Genomic DNA, 18,716 nt, shown 5'->3' on the forward strand with positions numbered 1-18,716 from the left:
AATAACGTAACATAGATCTACGATAATCTAGGCAACCACCACAGTTAGAATCCATCTAAGAAGTTAAAGTGTTTTTAGCACACGGGACAAGACTAATATTGTAGTCAACAATACTACTAAGGTATTGAAGAATACGTTTCATAAAGCCAAAGTGAGAATCATGCGAAGCACACATAAACAAACAAACCTGTTGAACCGAGTATGTAATATCCAGCTGAGTAAATTTGAGGTACCAGATGCCCCAGCTAAAATGCGATACTCAGTACAATAGGGAAGAAGATTGTCAATTGTGGCACTAAGCTTAGTGGATCTGTCAACCGAAGCAACCGAACTGTTGATGACTTCTGCAGTTTAAATGGAATAGACCGCCACTTCAGTGCACCATATACTCCCCAAAAATACGGAGTAGTTGAACGTCGTAATAGAACACTGATTGAAGTTGCTAGAACAATGTTGTTAGATTCCAAACTTCCTTTGTTCTTTTGGGGTGAAGCAATCGACGCTGCTTGTTTCATTCAAAACCGTGTGATCGTCAATAAACGCTTGAAGAAGACTCCATATGAAGTCTACTACAAGACAAAGCCGTAAGTCAAATACTTCCAACTTTTGGATGTCCATGCACCTAGCTCCATACCGGTGCTCAGCCTGATCCAAAATTTACTGAAAAGGCATATGAGTGTTATTTTGTTGGTTATGCCGCTAACAAAACTGCTTATTGTGTATACAACAAGAAGACCAAGCTGATCCTGGATTCATTCAATGTTGACTAGAAAGAGCTTAATACTACTGATGCTCTCACGGGACCTCACTGGTTGTTTGACTATGATTACTTGTTCAAACAGTTTCGTGGCATGTATACTCCACCACCTGAAACTACTCAAGTTCCATCTTCTGGTCATGAACCCCTATTGATGCAATCCATTATCAACAGTTTGTGTGAAGTGAGACTACCTGCTGAGCCTTGCAACAGAATAGTACCACCTGTTGCACCACCACCCAAAAATAATCATGTTGTTGACAATCCTGCTCGTCAAACGGCTGATTCAACTGACATGGTTGAAGTTGAAGATGTATCTGATACTGATTCATATGACTCCTTTCAGTCTGCCGAAAATGTGGAACAACACTAGACTGAACACGTGGCAGACCTTCAAGCAGCTCCAAGCGTGGTAGTATCTATCGCCACACCTCCCTCTCAAGAAGAAATAGTTCAAGCAGCTACTGCCATTGAAGGTTCTGCTGCTGGTGATTCTGACAACACTATCAACTCCCATCAATACCATTGTTGTTCCATATGGTGAAGATATATGGGATGCACAAATTGCTCAAGAACATCTAGTGGATTAACCTGACTCAAGCCACTGATGTCCTTGTTAACGCTCCTCGCATTTTCCATCCCATAGAGAACTTGTATGTTAATCTCCAAGCAGAGCCTGTCACCATTGTCCATGATATTCCACAGATGCCCATCCATCAAAATCATCCAATATAGAACATCATCGGTTCTCCATCTGCTGGCATCCAAACAAGGAGTAAATCCGGTAACAATAACAGATGTCTTTTTTTCTTGTTTTATTTCACAGGTAGAATCGAAGGACTACATAATGCCCTGAAGGAAAACTTGTGGGTTGAAGCTATGCAAGAAGAGCTATTGCAGTTCAAGAAGCTTCATGTTTGGAGGCTAGTCAAGATGCTAGAGACCTATTGGGACAAAGTGGGTGCTTAGGAACAAGAAAGATGATAAAGAGGTTACTATTAGAAACAAAGCAAGATTGGTTGTGCAATATTTCTCTCAATGTGAAGGTCTTGATTACGATGAAACTTATGTACCTGTGGCTAGACTTGAATCAATTCGTCTTTTTCTAGCCTATGCTTCATACATGAATTTCAAAGTTTATCAAATGGATGTAAAGATAGCTTTCTTGTATGTAAAAGTAAAAGAAGAGATCTATGTCAAGCAACCGCCAGGTTTTGAGGATCCGGATCATCCGAATTATGTTTACCATCTTGATAAAGCTCTATATGGCCTTCACTAGGCACCTCATGCTTGGTATGCTACCCTAGAAGAACATCTGTTAAAGAACGGCTATAGAAGAGGCGTTATCGATCAAACTCTCTTTATCAAGAAGGTAAAGGATGATAAGATTTTGGTCCAAGTGTATGTTGACGACATTATCTTTGGATCTACATCTCATATGCTATGTAGAGAGTTTGTCGTGGTAATGCAAAACCGGTTTGAGATAAGTTCATTGGGGGAGATGACTTTCTTTCTAGGTCTTCAAGTTGAACAGAAGGCGGCCGAGATTTTAATACATAAAGAAAAATACGTTCGCGACATTGTCAGAAATTTGGCTTCAAGGATTCCACTCCTTTCCTCACTCCGATTGCTATCAGACCCACGCTTGCTCCAGATCCATCGGGGACTCCAGTTGATCAACAACCTTTATCGATCGACGATCGGCTTCCTGTATCTCACTGCTAGCAGACATGACATCATGTTTCCTGATTGTCAGTGTGCCAGATATTAGTGTAATCCAAAAGAATCCCACTTAATTATTGTAAAGGGTGTCTTTCGATATCTAAAGGGAAAACCTTGCTTAGGTTTTTGGTATCCCATAAGGTATTGCATGCTTACACCGATAGTGATTATGGGGGATGCAATCTTGATCGAAAGTCAACATCGGGTGGATGCTAGTACCTAGGTAATAGGTTGATCTCTTGGAAATGCAAGAAGCAAGTCACCGTGTCCAACTCCACTGCTGAAGCATAATACATTCTCGCCTCTGCTTGCTTTTCCATGTGATTTTGATCCATCATCAGCTGCTGGATTAAAGTTTGAATTTCTTTAACACCCTCATTTAGTGTGATAATGAGGCAACATTTTGCATTGCTAAAACCCGGTCCAACACTCAAAGACAAAACACATTGACATCCGAATGCATTTCATTTGTGATTGTTATGACCGGAAACTTGTCACTATTAAAAGGGTCCATACTGACTACAACTTTGCAGACCGTTTACAAAACCCTTTGATCGTGCCCGAGTTTTGTATATTGTTGAGTCATTGGGCATGATCTCATTTGTTCAAAATTGATTTTAATGCAATTTTTTTTATTTAAATTCATTTTAATTTCTAATTTATTTTACTTTTTATATTAATTTTATTTTTATCTTTTTGTATATAGAATTGTAAATATTTTTCAAATATGTCATAATTTTAGAGAGATAAAGTGAGTTAGCTTTAACTCACCAAAAAGATTTTCTTTTTAGTTAAGAAAAAAAATTGAGTCACTTGACTGACTAAAAATATTTTATAACTTTGTTAAGAAAACCAAAAAGGTTTCATAAATATATTATCTCGTTTAGAGGGAGCTCTGCTTAGAGGGAGTCGGACAATATAAAATTCTAAAATTTTGAGAAATCGATTCGACCTTTGGAAATGATAAGAAATTATCTCTAATGATCCTAGCACATGAAAAGAGTAGATCATAAGTCAACAAGATCATTGCTTGATATGTAGAAAGGCTTGACAAATGAGCAAGTGTCGTAGTGATATAAACTTAAATACTCGCCAATGCTATGGGTTACACTCTCATGAAACGGTTGCCGACTCCAATATAGTCATATCGATGAAGGCAAAAATGCTATTAGTCAGTCATACATGAGTACGTTGGTTGTTGTTCACCATAAAAATTTCTTTCTTTAGATTCAAATATTGAAAATCAAAATGTATTAAAGCAGAAAAACTACAAAATGCTTTAAAGTATTCAAATCAACAACAAAAATGTTGATAATTTATCCAAGAAAAGGAGGTATATTAGAACCATGTAACGTGGGGCAAACAAGTAAGACTTAAACACTTTATATGAAGGCCTGTAAGTCCGTATGGCATTTAAGTCCATGGTTTAACCTTTAAAATTGTTTGAAAGAAAAGTTGCAAAGTATTTAAATAAGCTTAAAATGTTTTGATCAATCATTAGGGGTCGGAGTCAATACGGGGTGATACTGACAAACACAAATTATGCCCAAGGTATGATGGAGTTTGTAACATATTAATCTAATAGGGGAACACATAAGTATCGTGCTTAATTTATACCTTAACATATCACGTTGACATCAAAATACTTGTTAATTAGTTTAAAGTGAACAAAATAAATCTACAAATGACTTTGGGTTATTGGCATAATAATATCCAAATAGAAATGTGATCTAGGACGTTATAGACAATGTGATTCAATGTCGAGATATTTCTCACCAAAATATGATTTTCCTGTATTCTGTAAATTAATTGACTTTAAAATTAATGTAATTAATATAATATTAATTTCATATTTACTTCAAATTTATTTTTAATTTTACTTTTAAGTTTTCCTTTTTGTTTTGTTTTACATCTTTAAACTATTTTAGGAATGTATTAACTTTTAATTTTATGTTTAATAATATTATATTTTATGTTATTTTTAAATTTTATTTTAAGTTTACTTATTTTGTTTATATATGCATTTAAAAGGGTTAATGTTACAAAATGAGGTCCTTATTACAAATATTGTTATCGGCCCAACAAAAATATATCTTGTATATATTTAAAGTGTTTGGATTCGGTGGGTAAATATATTGCCGGTTTAAATTTGTAAATATTTTCAGAGTTCAGGGGTCGAAAGTGTAAAATAGTTTTAAACTCAAGATGCTTTGACCCTATCGCGAGAGAGGCTGACCCTGTAATAGGGTGAACCCAATATATCTTTAATTTTAAACATTCCAACCTTATCCACTTACTTTCTCTCTCTACCTTTTTCTCTCTTTTCCACCGCCTCCCACCGCCATACTCTTTCAAACCCAGATCTAAACTCAAACTACAAATCTACTTCTAATCACACTAAAATGATCATAACAAGATGAATCCGCCTCCCGTGGTACACTATTTTCATGTTTTCATCTTGATTCTTGTTTCTAGGCTTATGAACAGTCTCCGACGGGACTGTACATACCCTATTGAGTCATTATATGTCGTTCTTTGTCATGTTTGATGTTATATTCTTGTTTGCGATATCATTAGGAGCGTGTTTGTTGATTTAATTGAGTTTTTATTAGTTTTTGTATAGTTTTTGCATTTTTAGGGCTTTCCGATACTGTTTGGGTCTAATAAACCCAGAAAACATGTTTGAATATGAGTTTTGAATACCCAGAAGTTCATATTGGGTGTCTAAGAACCCAAAAAGTGTTAAGGGTTTGATCTATGGATAGTTTGAAAGTTTGGTCACTGAAATTGAATGGAAAAGAAAATGTAATCGAATGGTTCATTCAATTAGAGATGACTGGTTGCAAAAGTTATCAAGGACTGTCTAATCGAACAGAGATTCGATTAGAAAAATGTTGAATAAGAATTGGTTCAAGGAAGTGTAATCGAATGTCTATTCGATTAGAAATATTGAGTTGGGAAAATTTATTAAAGACGATGTAATCAAATGTCTATTCGATTAGACATCAACCAAGCCTAAAATCTGCCAAGTACCAAGTGATCGAATGACCATTCGATTAGAAAAGAAATTTCTGAAAACATATCAAGGACAAAGTGATCGAATGTCCATTCGATTAAGGAAAAAGATTCACAAGAAATGTTAAGTCATAATTAATTGAATCTCCATTTGATTAAAAAATCATGAGACTAAATATAACAAGGACATTTTAATCGAATAAGAGTTATAATAGAATTGAATATAATATCTACTCGTATCGAATGACCATTCGATTCAATTAGATCATTCGATTAGATTAGAACTTACATTCGATTAGATCAATTAAGACTTGTAAACTTAAACTGATTAAACTTTAATCTAATCTAATCTAAACTATATATTATCTTAATCGAATGCATATTCGATTAGTTTAACTCGTAACTAGATTCGATTACATTGAAGCTTGGTTAGATTAGTTTTTACTTGTAATTTTTTTCATTTCACTTAACTGATTCGATTCGATTACTTATGCCTTAAGAATGTTTTCAAACCATTCGATTCGATCACTTGAGACTTGAAACATCTTTGTTAAAACTTTAAGATCATTCGATTAGACTACCTCAGACTTAGACAATTTTCATTCTTCAACATTAAACATGTTTATCAAATTTTGTAAAGTTTTATTTTGTTTTATTTTTAATTATTTTTGTTTTGTTTCAGTTTTTTAATTTCTTTTATCTTATTTAATCTACTTGGTATATAATTTGGTAACTTTTATACTTAATTATCAGCTCTAATGTTTCTTTTGTATCTTGTAGAATCATAACATCTCATATCCCTAGGAGATCCCTAAGAAAAGGAAGTATAAAGTCTTTATATCAATGATCAAGGGTCTACGGGATTTTCACTATCTTATGCAATTAATACTGATCCTGGGTTCATAGCTCATGGGTTGAACAATTATGGACCAAGGCTAAGACTGTAAAGAGGGTTCAGAGATCACTTCAAAGATAGATGGACTGGATGTTGTGGTGAATGAGGAAGTCATTCGTAGGGCATTAAAGATCAAAGATGAAGTTGCTGACCCATTACTGCATTCTCAAAGGAACACATGTCGGGGTATCTTGAGTAGATTGGGTACGATGTGATGTAGAGAACTTGTGAAAAGAAGCATCTTCCTATATATTGGAAGCTTCTTTTTCTTATTGTTGCTAACTGCTTATCTTCACAAAAAGGAGGCTTTGACAAGTTAAATACTGAATGGATGGGGTAATGTTGTTCTTGACATGCAATAGGAAGTACAACTACTTAAAGTTGGTCTTCAAGTACATGCAACTGAATGTTCTTGCCAAGAACAAGCGCATGATGTATCCTAGATTCATTCAATTTGTTTTTGGATAACTTACTTCCTGACATCACCAAGCCAGTATACATGGATGAAGTTGATGATGAAGGAAATGTTGTTGAATCATCCAAGCCGTATCATGTGAAGATGGTTCGGTAATATGCATTTAAGGCTATTCTTGAGCCGACTGGGAGAAGCTTGTATAAGTACAAGGGTACTGAGCCTGGGTTGAAGATTGGTCATTTTCCTGAAACTGAAACGGATAGTGAAGATACTGATGCTGAGGAAGAAGGAGACAGTGGTGATGATCATGATGATGGTCATGATGAAGGTAGAGATGATGAAGAAGAATACGATGAGCCTGTTGATGATCCTGTTGACGAGCCTGAACATGAGGCTGAACCTGAAACAAATGTGGAGGGTGAACACTAATCGAAGCACACGCATGACAAAGGTAAAAGAAAAGTTGGAGAATCATCTAAAAAGTCTGTTGTTGCTGCTGCCACTGCCACATATGATGAGGAAGAGGAGTCGGAGCATCCGTTGAAACGCTCAAAGAAGACGAAAGATTACAAGAAGTCTCTGTCTTCCAAAGTTCCTACTCTTAAGGTACGTTTTCCTTCGACTGCAGCTATGATTAGTGAATCCTTAGCCACACAAACCACCACACCACAAACCACCAACATACCTGACCCACACATAGGATCACCCACCACTTTAGCCAAAACCATAGAAGCCCTTAAAGCCAAACGGATAAAATTCACCAAAGCTCAAACCTCAACCTCACCAAAAACCCAACCAAAGCCCAAATCAAAATCAACATCTAAATCCAAAACTAGAATTATCCTAAAAAGCAAAAGCAAAACCCCATCGCTTAGAGACGAACCCATTACACCTCCCTAAACCTCACCAACTCAACTAGATGAGCCCTTACCCTCAATATTTGATAGAATTCCTTTAACCACCAAAACTGAAACCAAACCAGTAACCCAAGCCTTATCACCAACTAGGACAACGTTAAACGTTACTTCACCCACATACCAATTCACTTCACCAATTAGGGGAACAACCTTTTGGGCCTCCACATTCACATCTTCCATCCAATCCAACACCTCAACCTTAGAAACGACAACAGAACCTACAAGCTTACCACCAGCTATCACCACAACCTTCCTAACTCTAACCTTGACCATGCCCATACCAACCACACCACTCTCAACTATATCAAACACACCTCCCTCGACCCAAAAGAGCCCAATCATAGCTTCCACTCCCATTTAAAGTGGCAAGTCGAAGAAGTCGCCAGTGTATTGGGATTCTATCCTTGATAGGATTATAGCACTGGAGGAAGTGAATGAGAACCGAGCCAAGCGTGAGCCCTTGTTGATCAAGTTCATCAAAGATCAACAAGCAATCAATAAAGAAGTAACAAGACAACATGATGCTCTGGCTGTTCGAGTGGCTATTCTACAAGAGCAGAAAGACTTAGATCATGCCTTGATTCTGAGTCAGAAATAATGGATCGAGATGTTGCAACACAGAACCAACGGTCAACAAGAGTTGATTAATCATAACTCCTTGAGAAACGCCAAGTAGCACGATGGATTAGAAAGGCTTGAATCAAGAATCTCTAAGTTGGAGACTGATCTTCCCTCCTCCTCTAACTTTGATAGCAACATGTGGAGGGAATTAAAATCCACACTTCATCGAGTATGTATTGATTTTGAATGTCTTGGCTCAAGAGTTGGGTTATTGGAAAGTGGATCCAATCCTTCTAGGGATGTGGATAGATTGATAGGTGAGAATGTGAGGCTGCGTAACATGATTAAGCAGCTTGAAGGTGAGATGGAAGATCAATGCGACACTCAAGGTCGTGTGAATGAGTCCTTGGTCAATCACTACCTTGTAGTTATGGAGGTGATGTGATTGACAGATAACGATGTGAACAATATGAGGACTCATCTCATCGAGACTTTCCGTGGTTTTCTACTTTTACATGAGCCAAGGACTAAGCAGAGCAATAAAAGATAAACAGCTCTTGCAAATCTAGTCGCTGATGTCGAGAGGGTCAGAGCTCAAGGAAACATACATGGTTTCCTATATACTAGTGAATCTAGGAAAGATGGTGGTGAAGATGGTTCAGGTGTGAATACAAGTGTTGATGAGCCTGCACAAGTTGTTGGAACTGTAGTTAGCACTGAACTTGTAATTACTACTGTCATACCAACTGGGCAGGTTAGTTCTACAAGTTCCCCACTTGTTGTACCTACTTTAGGTGAACAAGTAAGTGATCCTACTACCAATGCTATGGTTCCATTTTCCAGCAACAACTGGTTGCTCAAGGTGGTGGTGGAGGTGATGGTAATTGTGAAGAAGATGAGTCTGATGATAAAGAAGATGATCAAAACAATGATGAGAATGTGGATGATGAGAACGAGAATGAGGAAGCTGAGGATGATGACCGCAAGTACGATAGTTATGATGAAGCTCGTGGTAGTGATTGTGGAAATGATGATGATAGTGGTGATGGTGATGCCACTGAGGGAAATAATGTAGGAGATGAGGAACTGCCACGCGAGTTTGAGAAAACTTGCGAGACTGATGCTGCAGTCAAGGCCAAAATCGCCTCTTTACTTAACGTTTATTCTATTGCAGGTACCAGCTCGCCAGTTCAAGAAGCCGTGGAAGAAAATAAGGATGAAAACGATGACGGCATCAACTACTCACCTAATCCGGACACTCCGGAAAGGGTGATTGAAGAACCCGTCATTCAAGAGCCTGTTGCAACTCCAATTGCCAAGCCTGCTCAACGAAAGTCAAGAAAATGTATCAAGTATTACAGCTTTAGAAGAATGGCAAGTCTAAGGTGGGGATCAAAGTTGTACCATGATGCAACACCAATCCTTTACGCAAATTGACACAAGGACAACAAAAGATGGGCCATCCGAAGGGCCGACGGTGAATTAACCTATCTTTCTTAATGCAAATATGAACACTTTGTCCATTCTGGACATGAACTTTTTTAGAAAGACGGCGGGTCTAAGCGAGGAGGAGAGCACTGTTGAAGGATGGTTCAAGCGGTTTTTGAACCACGAATGGAAGCATGACTACCCTGAGTTCACACTAAATCCGGGTAGATCATATAAGTCAAAGAAAGTCAACCCTTTCACCAAGAATCTGGCTAAGGGATGAAGATACATGATGCCAAACGATCATGGAGAACCTATTTTCCATGGCATGCCATTCGACGACGACTTTCTGGTTTGATTTTGTTGCTTGGGAGTTCGACAACGTTCATGGTGAGGTCATTATTCACTGTGAATGAACTCATAACCTTCGGTTATTTGATGAGCACGAACTAGCTGGGTTCGGCAAGGCTGACTTGAAGAAGCTTCTGGAGTCACCTTTGTGTACAGTTGAAGACATTCGTCATGACAACACAGATGCAATAGTTGGTAAATTCAAAAGTTTGTTCGGCTGGTTGTTGAAAAGCAACCATTCGATCAAGACGAGGTGTTCGAGTATGAGTTCGAATCCAACTAGAAATGGAACATAACAGAACAAATACTAAATACTAGAGGGAGATTGTTGATGTGGCCGCGCTATGCGACCAAGTCAGGCATCCATGCCCGCGCTATGCAACGTCCCACATGTCCCAAATGCTGCCAAGAATGTTCAGGAATCATCTACCCCATCTATTTTGTCTTCTAGTGAGCCTTGTGGGCTTGTTTTAACTTATTTTATATTAGGAATGAGGTGTTTAAACATATATATAAAGGGCTAATACCCTATGAACGATTTTATATAATATTTCCAGCCACCACACCTGCTCTAGAGGAGAAACCAACAAGGACTACCTTACGGTTCTATCTTTTATCATTCGGTTGTCGGTTTTGACTATTTTAACGTTTGTGAGTTCGTTTTTGGTTTTTAATCATTAAAACCTTTTGTAATCAGATTTATATGAACATTTTTTTCATTTCTATCTATTTTATCTATTGTTCATTGATTATGATTGGCTAAACCTCTTTGTTCAACCTAGGTTAGATGATTATTGTTCGGTTTTGATGAACTAAAAGGATTGTTTTATTAATATGACTTAAATTGCTATTGAAAGTTTGGTTTAATGATGAATTAGGTTGTGTTTAGTGGCTGTGATTTTGATGGTTTTATTTCATAACCTCGTGCTTTGATTAATTGAATTGGTTTTGATTGATAGTTGTATGTTCAATTCTTTAATTTGTGTTTAGAGTTTGATTGCGGTAGGATCAACCGTAGGGTTTTGTTGAGATTGTTAATTGGTATAATTCAGCGGGTAAACACCTTATTAGAGACCGAGAGGTGATGGGAAGTAAAGTCGTCTCATTGCTTTTACTTGTTAGAACTAGGATTGCGCGAGACCGGGTTCGGTTCTTGTCGGGTTTGGTTCATGAGTGATTAGTTTGTCTATTTTAAGTTAAACCAAATTGTTCCTCTATCCTTGGTTGCGTAGTATTCGTTTCCATTAGGGTCGTGTGTCTGTGAGACGGAGAGGAGATTCGGCATTAGATCACCTTAGCATTCGTTTCCCGATTTCTTAAAATCAATCAAGTGTAAGTTAGGGTTTGTTAGTGAGACAGAGAGGTGATCTAGCTTTCTTGAGCGAACCTTAGTTGTGTCATCCTTATATACCGGTCTCGTGAGATCATTAAATCCATTAGCTTGTTAGACCTTCAATATGATTCTTACCTAGGTAGACGTTTTCTCCATTGCTTCTAAGTTTCATTAAGTGTTTCGACAAGTTAATTTAAGTTAAGTTAATTAATTAAGTTAGAGTAATTTCGGTCAAGTAGTTTAATTATTAAAAATCAAATTAAAAAAATATTATTCTTAGGAATGTCTTATCTAGGGTTTAGTGATCATAGGCGTTCTCACATATCCTTGTGTTCGATACTCAGACTTCTTAGGTCTATACTACTTGTGATCGGTACACTTGCCGGTTGTTTTTGGATTCATTAGGAGTTTCGTTTTAAAGTTAAAGCTTAGTTGTGAGCTACATAGAAATAGCATCCGTTAGATACACATCAATTGTAGAGCCCATTTTGTGTTTAAGTTTTTTGTATTTATTTATCTTCAAACGTTTATGTATGTTAGCTAGTCGGCTTGTGTTTATTTGCATGTTTGGGCCTAAGGCCATGTATTTTAGAGCCCAATGGTCGTGAATAATATATAGTAATGGTGTATGAGCACACACACTATATATAGTGTGTGTTACTCATACACAAACAACTTTTGCCATTTCTCTATCTTATCTACAAGTTCAAACTCTCTTTTCTCTTTTCCCTCTATTCTCCCTCACGACAATAATAACCAAACAAGATCCGATATCTCGGTCCTCACTACACTAGCTAGTGGAGAGGTTGATCCAAGTAGACTAGTATTCGTATTGTTTGATCCGTCCAAAGAGACCTACAAACGCCCTACACATAACTGAATGTTTCTAATTTGTTGTGTATATACTATATGAACAAATCCATAATATACAATGTAATGTTGCAAAGTTTATGTGTTTTATGAATAAATCCTAAAAACAAATAAACAACTTGATATACACAGTTACATTTTGGTGTGACAGGAACATTTTTTTTGGAAAGTTACAACTTTATAAAATCTTGCATAATTATATGTGATTTGTAGTTAAATTATGAAGTTTTTAATCAAAACTACATAGTTTTGATGGGTTTGACGTGTAAGCTTAGGCGCCAAACAACAACGTATTCATTTTCCATATATATATATATATATATATATATAGCGATGCTATAATAAGAAGTAGATTTTTTTAGGAAGTGTAGAAAATGTGTTCACCATTATATCTAATAAAACGCACCTCACAATAAACACACTTTCCGTATCCACCGTCAGATCAACGTATCTAACGCATTAGATTACTTTTTACATTTATTATAATAACTTCACCCTAAATATATACATACATACATATATATTTAAATTTATATTTTTATCGTGTTTATATACTTCTTGTTATTTATTTATTTTTTAGCTACCAATTTGGATTATCGATGGCCCATATACCAGCATGATCATCTCCATTCTATCCTAAGGAGGAAACCCACATGTATGTAAGAAAACCTTCTTATCCAACTTGAATCGCCTATGTTTTTCTCGACTCTCAAGTGTGACTTAAACCCAAGACCTTCCCTTTATTAAATTGAAGTATTTAGATGCCTCACCCTAACGATTTGAACAAGAGATTATTGTCTCCTATTTTCAAGACTATTATAGACAAGAAATTCTTGTTTATTAGCTTTATTTTGGTTTTAAACATTATTTGTTTTGTTTATCATAATCTTTATTTTTGTGTAGTATATGAAATTGGTAATTAATGAAATATGTGTACTGTATGTAGCTTGTATAATTTGTATAATTTTTGAAATTTGTTATTTAATTTTTGAAACTTATGTATTTGCATAAGTGTGTAACTTTTATAATTTATGTAACTTGAATGATTTTGAGTAATTTTGTGCAATATGTGTATTTTTATGCACTATATATAATTGGTATTTATGTAATTTTACATATTTTATGATTGGGTAATAAATGTAATTTGGTAATTTGTGTAATTGGTGTAGATATAGTTTGAGTTATATATATCATTTTTGTAGTTTAGGTAAATTATGTGTTTGTGATGTAACTATTGTTATTATTTTTTTGCTTGTTTTCACGGTTGTTGGGTGTTCAAATATGATGATGAAGAAACAGCGAACGAGAAGATTTGTAATAGGTGGTTACTTTTTATTTTATGTAATAACTGATTACATTTTGTTTTATATAATATATTGATGATATTATAGAAAATGAATAGGTGATTTTATACATATGATTAATTTAATTATTGAGAAATATGGTGGTTTGTGCAAAGTGGTATTACACATATTGGTTTATAAATAATTTTTGTTTTTTTAATTAGTTTGTTATCGAAAAACATCAAACCTGTTAAAATATTATTTTTAGTAACCAATTTTTTATGTATGTAATAATAAAAAATCTGATTTGGTTTAGAAATCTGTTTTTAATAAAAACTTATCTTGGCAAAAAATAATCATATATAAAAAATACAATGAAAAAGAATATGAATAGATGTTTTGTCTATTATAGTATGTATTTTATTTAAACACCTCTTCACCATTTAATATTATTCTTTCTTTTGCTTCAATTAATCTTAAACATATATAAATGAAATCTTTAAAAATGCTTTGTTGTTGCTCATATTCTCTTAAACCACCAGATTGCTTTATTTGTGAATGAAAGCTTCTCATGCATTTGACCCGAATTCCCTAGTATGGGTCTCACCAAGCCCAATTATCATTTAAACGGTTTATAACATCTCATTTAATTAAAAATTAATCTTATCAAATATTTGATATGAAAATCCTATAAAATAGGATATACTAAACATTAATATCCGATTTTCTAAAAATATTTTATTTATAATTATGAAACAATTTAATAGTAAAAAAATAGTAAGTGGGTTATGGGTCTCACAAAACCCATATATTTCTTAAAAACATTTAATCATCAAACTCTAGGTACATTATTAACTTTATTACAATAAATAAAATTAAAATCTAAAAAAGTTATAAATATCATAAATGCATAATGTAAAACAGCCCCCGTAAAACGGAGGATAAAAACTGGTATTTTATAAAAAATTAATCCCTAAGTACATTATTAACTTTCTTACCATCACCAACCACATACTTACAAGGACATAACCAACAAAATTCCAACAAATATATATTTAATAACCCATCTACTTATACTATTAAAATAAAACATCATTCTTTCACATGTTATTCAACTAGAGCAGCCAACTATGATGATAACTAATACCATAACTATTTATAAAATTACTAACGAGGTTACATATATAATTTTAAATGTTGTATTAAATGAGGTTATAAATATTTATGAGTTATAAAATTTTATTTATCATTATTTATAATTTATATCTTAGAAATTTATAAGATGTGTTACTATGTATATTATTAAGTATAACTTTTTTGATACATTTTGCAACCACCCATTTATTGCCTGGGCTATATCCTAGTTGTTGTGTCAACTAAAGTAATAATTAATTAATAAAGGAATTTTTACATATTTCCCTTTGCTAAATACCCTTAATTACATATATCCCTAACCCCAAAAATCAATTACATATTTCCCTTTTTTATATGTGTTAGGAAGGGGAAATATGTAATTATTTTTTTAGTATTGGAGAAATATGTAATTAAGGATGTTAGGAAGGGGAAATACGTAAATGCCCATAAATAAATTCCTTAAATCGGCAATCGGCATTCTACCAACAACCCTTTTCTGATTGTAGATTTGTAGGGTATTATTACTATCAAATTTGATCACTTCAGTCCATCTTACTAATAAAAGTTCATTGTTCATAAAAGGGTACCTTTTGTTTCGATTTGAGTAGCCTCTTTGACTTTTGTTTCTAGTTTTGTGTCTACTTTTGTTGAGGCTGAATCTACATACCGTTAGCCACATTAAATTAGTATCAAGCCATGCATACGTATACACACACATTCTATGTAAAATTTTCGGGTTAATGAACAAAGTGGACCTTTTTATGAAAAACATTTCTTAACAGATCTCCCTAAACCAAAAATACCTAAAATGGTCACTTTCTAAACTGTCAGATCTAACAAATTAGAACTGACATTTGACTTATCTATATGACACCCTTCCGTTTTAGAACAAACCACATATAGACGTGTATACACTTAAACGGGCAGCTTACCTGGTGATTAGATTAGTGGCCGCATGTTGGGTTCGTAGGCCTTGTGTGGCCTGGTTTATTATTTGATGTCCAAAGGGCGGACAGGTGTAGGGTGTCCAAACCTAAGCCCGACCTGGTTTAGATTTCTTGTTTAATAAGATACAAACTCTAATAGTATCTCTATATATTTGATGTTTTGTACTTGTAATCGTTGTCACTTAATAAAGAATACCTAGTTTCCACCCGTGGACGTAAGTCAGTTTAGACCGATCCACGTTAAATTCTCGTGTTCGTTTATTGCTTTCGTGTGTTGTGTTCGGTTCGTGTGTGCGTTTAGTCCTAACAAGTGGTTTCTAGAGCTTAAGTTCAGATCACACGAGAACACGTTTGAACCAGCCTCTTTCGTCGCCGCCGCACCAGAGATTGGAGCTAGGGTTCCATATCGTGACTGCTAGCCTCCAATTGGGCTTTCGGCGTCGACAAAAGAAGTAATCATCAACGGCAGAATATCTGGTTAAATCTCTACACGGTCCAGAGATCGTTACAGGTTCTTTTATCTTTTTTTTTTTGAAAAGAATTTGCATCTGTGTTTTTTTCTTGAGCGCCGACCATTTAAGAAGAAAAGAAAAGAAGGCAGATTGTTGAATTTTTAGACAAGGGTTCATTTTAGTGCCGTGCTCAACATTTTTATTGGGCTTTGAAAACTAATCTTCTTTGATCAGTTAACAAATAGGCAGAAGTTCAATTTGTTTAGAGTAGATTAAATTTGGAAATTAATATTTCTTGGGTTGTTCGCAGTAGCCATATGACATATTCTCTTGGGTCAAGAAACTAGAGTAGCATCTTAGAAAGAGAATTAATTTGTTTTACGGGAAGACCAATTTTTTTTGACCGCGTAACCAGTTGGTTTATTTTTGAGTGGGTCGGCTATGGTTTAGGCAGTTTACTCTAGTGATAATTATTTCCATTAAGATCATATTTGAGCCAAGAACGGTTGAGTCAAGATCCTATTTTTGTTTAAGAACGGTTGTCAAAACAAAAGAAGCGATAAATAAACGGAGAACCAGTGTCAACCGCGTTTGTTAGGTTTTATCGTTCCAGTTTAAAGTTCCAGTTTCTAATTTTCAGTTCGTTATACTGCTGCGTTTAAATAGGTTGATTTTTTACAGAGTTCAGTAGAACAACCGTTAAGTTCAGGCCCGTGCCATTGTTGTGTCGGTCTCTGTTTTTATCCATATTTTTCGTTTTAGTCATTGTCATGACAGAAGACAGATATGTTTCGATATAGAAGTTTGACGGACAAAGGTTTGGTTGGTGGAAGATGTATATTGAGGCACTACTTTGTCAGAAAGACTTGAATGCGGTCCTTGAGAATGAAAAACCATAAATGTTGTTAGAAGTAGAGTGGAAAAGGTTAGACAAGAAAGCTAGGGCTTGTATTACATTGTCGTTGTCGGAAGATGTGGCATTTAATATCATGAAAGAAACCGCAGCCCGTGGTATGATGGAGGCACTATCCAACATGTATGAGGAGCATTTGGCAGCGAATAAGGTGTATCTTATCCGAAAGCCAATGACAACTAGAATGAAAGAGGATGGATCAGTTACAACGCGTAACAATAATAATAATTCAATCATGTCCCGCTTAGTGACAGTTGACATTAAGTTTGATGATGAAGTTCAAGACCTATTGTTATTATCCTCTTTGCCCGACATTTGGTCGCAAATAGTGACTGCGGTTTGTAGTTCGTCTACAAAAATTATATTTGATGGGATTTGGGACTTGATTCTGAGAGATGATTCAAGACGCAGAAGTTCAGGTGAATCATCAGGCAATATGTTAGACACAGAAGACAGAGGGAAGGGAAAACAAGGAGGCAGCGGGAGTAGGAAGAGGAGTCAGTTTATGACTCGTTAAGATATTGAATGTTGGGGTTGTAAAGAGAAAAGACACCTCAGGAACAAGTGTCTGAATGGTAAGAAAGAAGTGAATGTTATAGAAGACTATATAGATGATGGGGTCACTAGTGAAGAGGCTTTGGTTTGTAGTGTTTAGAGTAACATTATTGATTGTGTTATGGATACTAGTGCATCGTTTTATGTCACTCACTGTAGTAAAAAGATGAAGAATCTAAAGTTTAAGGATTTTGGAAAGGTTCGACAACAAATGATGATATTCTAGAGGTTACATGTATGGGAGATGTTGATTTGATAACTTCAGCCGGAACTTCTTGGACTTTGAAGACGTGAGGGTTATTCCAAGTTTGTAGAAACGTTTAATTTTAGTTGGGCAGTTGGATGACCAGGGGCACGATGTTAATTTCCGTAATGGACAGTGGAAGGTAGTCGAAGGGAATCTTGTGGTTTCTCGTGGAAAGAAAATGGGTTCGTTATATATGGTCTATATGTCACAGAAAGGAGTGGGTTCAGTTTTGGTGAAAGACAAAGCCCGTTTCACCTAATCTCGTGCTTAGCTGATGGTTTGTTTTGCAAGTAATAAACCAGAGCCAAAGTGAATATCATGATAAATGAGCTAGGAAGGTTAAATCAGTCAGAGGAAATTGTGATAGTGGGAGCACAGGTCGTGTTTCAGTTACAGTTTCATGTAGATAGTGGATTAAGAAAACTAGTATTCCATCTGTAAAAGTTTCTTCAGTGGATTACTTGTTGAAAATGAAAAGTGTCTGTTCTCAAGAATATCTCAGAATCTAGTAGTTCGTTACAGTGGGAGCTGGTAGGGATAAAGAATGTGTCAGTGGCAGTTTCAGGTGTGACTGACGTGTTGGAGCTCCAGGGAGCTTCAACGGGCCCTCAGGTTAGTTAATGAGAAGGCGGTGGCAACTAGAAGATGTTCATGTTCGGATTACAGAAGTAATAACTGCGTAATTATTAAAAGGGGGCTATGGGACATTTACCACTACACCACTTTTTTCAAAATAAGCAACTACTAACCGGGACCTCACGAGTTACAAAACGTCCATATGTGCTTAGTTACCACTACGCATGGTCTCATTACTTTGTAAACAGGTCAAAGTACCATGTTCTTAAAAAATTACCCTTTGTTTCAGTTTGAATAGCATCTTGAACTTTTACTTCTCGTTTTACTAAACATGTACCTTCGTTG

The sequence above is a fragment of the Bidens hawaiensis genome, unplaced genomic scaffold, assembly GCF_021521415.1.
Source record: "Bidens hawaiensis isolate Kalapana, Puna unplaced genomic scaffold, B.hawaiensis_p1.1 tig00024808_1, whole genome shotgun sequence".
Taxonomy (NCBI): Eukaryota; Viridiplantae; Streptophyta; class Magnoliopsida; order Asterales; family Asteraceae; genus Bidens; species Bidens hawaiensis.